Here is a 7205-nt window from a genome sequence, read left to right as displayed (position 1 = left end):
CAGTAACCTCTTATTTGGATTCTCTGCCTCCCGGCCTAAAACCTTCCTCCAACCCTGAGGTGATCTATGTCAGTGCACATCTGATGATGCTCCCCATCCTCCTGTTGAGAACACTTCAGTGGCTCCCTGTCACTGTCAGGATGGAGCATGACCTTCCAAGATTCAAGAACTTTTAAGGCCTGGTTGAGCCTCTTGCTACATAGCATCTTTACACACACCCAGGGCTGCCCCTCTGTTCTCCACACCTAGAACACTACCATCCACCCAGGCCTCAGATCCCTGGCTAACTCCTACTTGACCTTCAAAACCCAACTCAAGGGTAAATCAGGCCCCGAGGCATGTTTAGGAACATGTCTGTCCCCAGAAAGCAAAAGTTTTGCCGTTACTCTTTCAGTCATGGGGTCAAGGTTTCCATATTCGGACACTCTGTACCTAAGCATCCAAGGGTTTGAGCTCTTCAGAGGCTAGTCTCTTACCGTCTTCTCTTGTCTCCCACCTCCACCCCCCAAAATAGAGCATGCTGGCGCATGCAGGTGAGGGGCCAGGCACCCCTGTCATCCTTCAGTGCCTTCTGGAGGGAAGAAAAGGCACCCTCAGATGGTGACAGGCAGGATGGCAGAGAAAGGGCAGGGCTGAGTGGCTATTAATGGTTCTGGCCCCTGGATGCCCCTCAGAAACCCCTGGGGGACTTCCCCAGATCATAGAAACCTGGCCTCTCACCAGAGACCCTGATGCAGGACACCCGAGGTGTGGCCTTGGCATCTTTGTTTTGAAAAATGAAGCCCCATAAGGGTTCTGATCAATGCTCAAGTTGAGAACCAGAGGATATTGTGATCAGATATGAGACATCACAGATACCTCCCCGCTGTTCATACATAGTTAAGGCACCAACATTTTGACTCATTTGTCTTCTTCCATATTTAAGTTAGAGCAGATGTGAGGCCGGTGCTCTCATCTGTTGATCTCCCCTATACTGTCCGGGAGAAAAGGCTGGTGGCGCTTCCCTGCAGGCCTCCTGGCCCCACTGGAGCCCTCCCTGAGAGCTGTCCCAGACCGCCTTCTTGCCACTGGGAGTTTCAAATTGGTCGAGTGCCTTACGGGCCTCCTCAAAGCCTGGGCCCAGTTCTAATCGGGGCTCCCACGGAAGTGCGCCTCAAAAGCAGAAGAGGCTCAAGAATGCTTACAAAGTAACAAACGAGATTTATACATCGATTTTCAGTGTAGAAAAAGCACTGAGGGAAGGTAGATTAAACTCATGGTCACCATGAAGTAGGGTGGAGCAGGAAAGGCTGAGCTCTGAGTCAGAGAGGGAAGGGACAGGGACGAGAGGAGGGTCCGAGGCCGGAGTGAGGGGAAGGACTCCCATCGCCACACCAGCTTCTGTTAGCATTGATTTCACGCGTTGTCAGTTCAACTCAGTCCATCTCAGACCATCAAAAATCATGGGTGTGTGCTGGTGTATTTGTACCAAATGCCTGCATCTAATTCTTATAGGCCACTTCCCCTCCCACCAATGGCAGGTGACGTGGGCCTGCATATAAGTTGCCCTGGCTTCCCTGCCCAGGGGGCTTCTGGAGAATGTCATACCATCAGTGGTCTAATGGCTGCAGCCATTACTGGTTGATCTGGTCCTGTCTCCACTGTGCCATGTGCCCTGTGATTTGGGCAGGAAGGGGTCAGTGTCTCCCTGTCCCTGCCCATCCCATTCCCCTTACAGGGACAATTGAGGCATGAGGGTCCTGAGGGCTCCCTGGAGACCCAGGACTTTGCCAATATTTAACAGAGCCTGGGAAGGCTTTGGGGCTGTTCCACAAAGTCTCTTACTACGGAGACTGCAGACAGTATTTTCGGGGAGGCAGTCATACTCTGGCCTATGTGTTTTGATTCCTAGAACTCAGAGTATGTGGGTTTGGAAATGGTACCCTTTAGGGTGGGGTATGGAAAGACTTCTTTATTACCAAATATGTTAAATTAATGCAGCTTTATTTCTCTTCTTTAGTGTTTATTTGTTTATTTTGAGAGAGAGAGAGAGTAGGGGAGGGGCAGAGAGAGAGGGAGAGAGAGAGAACTACTGGTAATTGAAAGCATCAAGATGTTGCCAAATGAGATGAGCTAGAAATCCACGTTCGGTAAAAGAGAACAATTCTCAGTTCACAGACCTTAGAGATCAGATTGACTTTTTTTTTTTTAAATAAAAGTTTTATTTTTGAAGAATATTCAATTTATAGAAATTGAATTCCCATATACCCTACACCTGGTTTCCCCTACTGTTAACATCTTACATTTGGTTTTTCTGTCACAACAAATGAATGAATATTGTTACTTTATTAACTGAAGTCCATACTTAATACTGATTCCTGCAGGGTTGGGTTTTTTTGTTTTTTGTTTTTGTTTTTTTTTTTTCTCCACCTTAATGTCCTTTTCCTGTTCCAGGATCTTACCCGGGATGCCACATGACATTTAGTTGTCATTGTCATGGCTCCTTAGGGTCCTCTAGGCTGGCAGTTAGACATGCCTTGTTTTTGATGCCCTGGACTAGACACCTTTTTTCACAAAAGAAGAAACAGACCTAGGAGGTTGCAAAGCCACTGAAGGGAATTCTAGAACCCTCTTCTCCATAATCTTCTTGCAATCTTGTTGCAATCTGATGATGTGCAACAACCCCCTCCTTTGCCATTAGCACAGAGGTAAAATTCTGCCATGCACTGAAATGGTCTAGTTTTTCCTTAATGTGTCACTGTGGCGAGTCACTGGGTCTTACTGCACACCTTGGATTCTGCAGGCATCCTAGGTTCCCTGACGTGCTTCCGTGCCACCCTTTCCTGCCTGGCTACCTGCTCCTGTCAGCCTCCAGCCCAGGCCAGGGCCCCCCAAGCACACTGCCAGACCTCACATATCATGGATGGCTGGGTGCTGGGAGCAGAGAGGAAATTGAAGAAGAGGGGGGCTGCCTTCAGCTGGGGTCTCAAAGCAATTGGGGGATGTTGAACTGTCTGGTCCCTGCCTGGGCCTCAGGTGCCCAGGGCGGCCCTTCTCATTTCTCACAGGGAGTCCCACACTGGCTCCCCACTGGGGCAGGGCTTGCTGTGGTCCAGTTGTTCACGTTTTGTATGGCTTCCCTTCTGTGGTGAGGCTGTTGAGGAGGCTACAGCTTTTCGATTTGTAGAAACGACCTTCGTCCCCAGCTGCACGCTGACCTCTCTGTGCACAAACATACCTGCACACAAATGCCTACCCGTGGTGTGTGGCCATCCAGTGTGATAGCACCCCCACTGAGCCGGGCTCGTGCTGACCCCTGACCTGTTCCGCCTGGAGGCCCTTGTTCTGACCAGACTCCTTCCAGGAATCATACAGTTACTGAGTGGTCGGGGGAGGCATGCGGGGCTTTCTCGGAGATTAGTGAGTCAGACCTCCAAGAATCTGTAGGGTGAGTGGACACATTTCTGCCTTGTCTTCTGCAGATGAGAACTGGTATGGTGGTCTAGGGTCTTCGGCTTAACCATTCTGAGCCTCGGTTTTCTTTACTGAAAAATGGGAATAAACCAACATTTCAAATATGGGTGTGTGGTGAAGAATGAAGAAGAGTGAGTAGCCCAGTGCGTGGCATGGATGAGTGGCCTTTATCTTCCCTGGCTCCAGGGGCCACATCAGTCATGCCAGGTGTAACTGTGGCCTCGGTTTACCAGATACTCCAGGACTGCCCTTCACTGCTGCCCAGGGTGGAGGGTAGTATGAGGGTGGCAACGTGATGATGCGGCAGCCTGGCACGGGCCTGAAGAGTGATACGATGACAGTCATCAAAACCTCCTCAAATGAAGGCTTCTCTCTGTGCACCACAAAATTGCTCCAGAAAAACAAAAGTGCAAGGAATACCTTTCAAATTAAACCATGTCTTAAGAACACTCTAGAAGACTGGCATTTAAAATAATCAGTAGCAAATACTTTTACATGGTGGTGAGTGGTTTGTGTCACAAATAATCCCCTTCCCTAAATTACCTGTGTGGTAAATGCTGATTTCATGTGTTGGGTTCGCTAAAAGCAGCGATCTAACGAAGAACATTGTGCCTTGGGTTCAAAGTATGTATTTGGGAGAAAGATGTGTATGTCATTTCTCCTAACGTCCAACAAACCAAGAACTCTGCAAGAATATACAGGAGTCTGAAGTTCACCAGAGGCCAGGCAACAGATCTCCCCCGAGGGTTTCCAGATGTTTCCTGAAAACTAAGAAAGGAAGAGTGAGGTCTCTGCAACGTGTCTCAGGCTGAAGGGAGGCCAGTTCTGGAAACTTGAGGCCTGTGAGGGAGGGAATTAGCTCTGAAGTGCCACAGACCAGGTCCTCTCCTCTCCTCAGCTTCCCTCAGCTGCCTCTCTGCACTGGACAGTGAGGGGGAAAGAGAGGAAACAAGAAAGAAAGAAGGTAAGCACAGCAGAAGAAGGGTGGCAGGCACCTGGGAGCTATTTACATCTGCTCATCATTGGGGAAGTGGATTTAAAACCACCTTGAAAACAGCTGTGCCTCACCCTTGCTCCCCTTGTCTTGAATGTCCTTGAACGCAACGTTGAGAACCCTCCCAGGGCAGGATGCCGCCTGGGGCGGGCAAAGCAAGAGCCAGGGGAAGGAGCCAGGCCATCCGGGGCAGTGTTTGCCATCTGCAATGCTGTCCAGGGCAGGCAGGTTGGAGGTTGTATTAATGCCTGTCATGGAGCCTCGGCAGTCAGCAGAAAGTCTAATGTGGTGTTTCCCTCCAAGGCTCCACATGGCGAGAGAATTCTACTATAAACCATAACAGCCATCACATATACGGCAGGTCAGACACCACGACTGTTATTTCATCCAACCTTCAGTGAAACCCTGTGAGGGAAGCATTAATGTCCCCCTTTCTACAGGGGAGATGCTTGGAGCTCAGGAACTGTCCACAGTCTCATCCGACTTGTGTGTGCAGGGCCACACGCCAGCCTCAGGTCGATGTGATTCGGGAGCAGGAGCACAAGAGCCCTGCTTTTCCCTCGCAGACTCTCGCCATGTCACGGTTTTGTGGTAGGTGAGCTCTCTGGGGTCCGGCACTCTCACTGTGCCTGTCACTCAGTAAATGTTGCTGGTGCAAGTAAAGAATGAAGAGAAAGGATGTCGAGGAAGCTAATGCAGACATAGCTACTTAATAAAAAGTGTCACCTGGAGTCAAACCAAGAGTTAAACAGACCAGTGTTCTGGCTCTTTTCCGGAGGTAGAGATGGAGTCATAACACGTAAAGCTGGAAAGGTCATTTAAGGTCATTAAGGTCACTCTCGATTTGTAGGGCCCAGAGAGATGGAACAGATTCCCTAGGTCACACAGCTCAGCAAAACAGAATGGGGCGCCTAGACATCAAAACCCACTGCTTTTATACTTTCATTCTGCTGCCCCCTGAAGGAAAAAGTGGGAACGTTCTCTAGAAGCTACTCCAGTCCCTTAGAAACACATATGGCCTCAGCATCTGTGATTAGTTTTAATGTTCTTCTTTACCAGTTGACATTCCCAATGTTCTTAGAGATAACAGATATCCTGAATTGACAACTATCATGAAAAATCATGTAAAATTTGTGAATGTCTCTCTGTCTGAAAGTGTACCCTTATATCGAACACAAGTCAGCCTTGGGTACACTGTCCCTCTCTAAAATGTGGTAGAGATCAGAATTCAACGCTATTTGATTTCAAAGATAAATTTCTTCTCATCCGATTCTTCCTTCAGTTGCTCCACATCAAATCCAAAGCTGTCTCTTAGGCTGCATCTTGCCCTTCTGTTTCTATCAAATGGTGTGTTGGTCGTAGGGCCAGCCTCCATGGCACCTCATTCTTTCTCCCAGAACATGATTATCTACTCAGCACATGCCATGTCATGCACATTTTTTAAGAAACATATTTTAGCTTCCAATGGCTGGCTATAAACAAAGAATCTCTCTTTTTCTTTCTAGAAATCTTTATTGAGCACTTTAAAGAACTTCCATAATCCCTAACTTCAGATTGCTCCTAGGAATTGTGGAAATGAAACACACAAAGCTTTTTGTCTGTGGTTTGAAATGTTCAATATGCAAATCTCAGAGTTTCCCCGTAAGGGCAGGTTTCTGCAGGTGGACTGGTGTGGAGGTACTAACTGCTCAGTTTATTATGCAGTGATTTACAGCCCTCTAGTGGGTCTTTAATGTAGCAATTAAAGGGAAGCTGAGGGCATTGAGGTATGGCTTTGTTCTTTTGTTTGTTCCTTCCCTCGTTCATTCATTCATTCACTCATTCATTCATTCATTCATTCAATGTACAAATGCCAATTGAGTGTCTACTTATGTTCTGGGCATGTTTTGTTGATACTGCAGTGAACCAAATAAACAACAACAAAATCATATGCCTTAGTCACTTAAGACAAAGAAGATGGCGAGTAGAACAAATTTGGGGCAAAGATCAGGAGCTTGATTTTGAACATGTTAAGTTGGGGATACCCATTAGTCTCCCAACTAGTTTCTTTTCAAAATTTGTTGGTGCCTTTGGGAACATTGTAGGGCACTGGTGAGGAGCAAACACGGACATAGGGCAGATAATCTCTTTATTTGGGATTTCACCACGTTTGAATTAAAATGGACAACATGAAAAAGTCTGTGAAGACAGTGAATTAGACCTTGGGTGTGAGAGAGAAGTTCAAGCTTTGGCCCCATTCTCACGGAACTGCTCAGCTCTTAGTTTTCTGTTTAACTGTAATCTCAGTGTCTGGCTCGATCCTTTGTTTTCTTCATTCTGACCACAGTTTGTAATGGTTGAATTTCTCCGCACATGATGTACACAAGTGTATGTACCTCCTTCACCTCCAGAACTGCATGTGAGTCCTCCTCACTGGGGTATCTCTATCACCCGGCAGGGTCTCAATTTATATTTGCTGAAGGATGAGTTGTGTTGTAATAGGTCAGATAAGATAGATATACATGAGAAGCTAGTGATATAGGCTAGTATCTGGCATATTCTAAATGAGTAAAAAGCACAGTTAATTCCTCTTTTAGGAGACCACAGTGGGTTGGAGGCAGTCAGGGAAATCTTCAGGGAAGAAACTGGGAGTGAGCTGAGTCTTAAAAAAAACGAATGGTGGAAAATGAAGGAAGGAGAGAGGAAGTGATGGGGGAAGGGATGTTTCTTGTAAAGGGTTCCTGAACGACCTCCATATGCTCCTCTGCCTCCAGGGTCT

Source organism: Acinonyx jubatus, chromosome E4 (genome assembly GCF_027475565.1).
Source record: "Acinonyx jubatus isolate Ajub_Pintada_27869175 chromosome E4, VMU_Ajub_asm_v1.0, whole genome shotgun sequence".
Classification (NCBI taxonomy): Eukaryota; Metazoa; Chordata; class Mammalia; order Carnivora; family Felidae; genus Acinonyx; species Acinonyx jubatus.
This window is presented reverse-complemented; position numbering follows the sequence as displayed.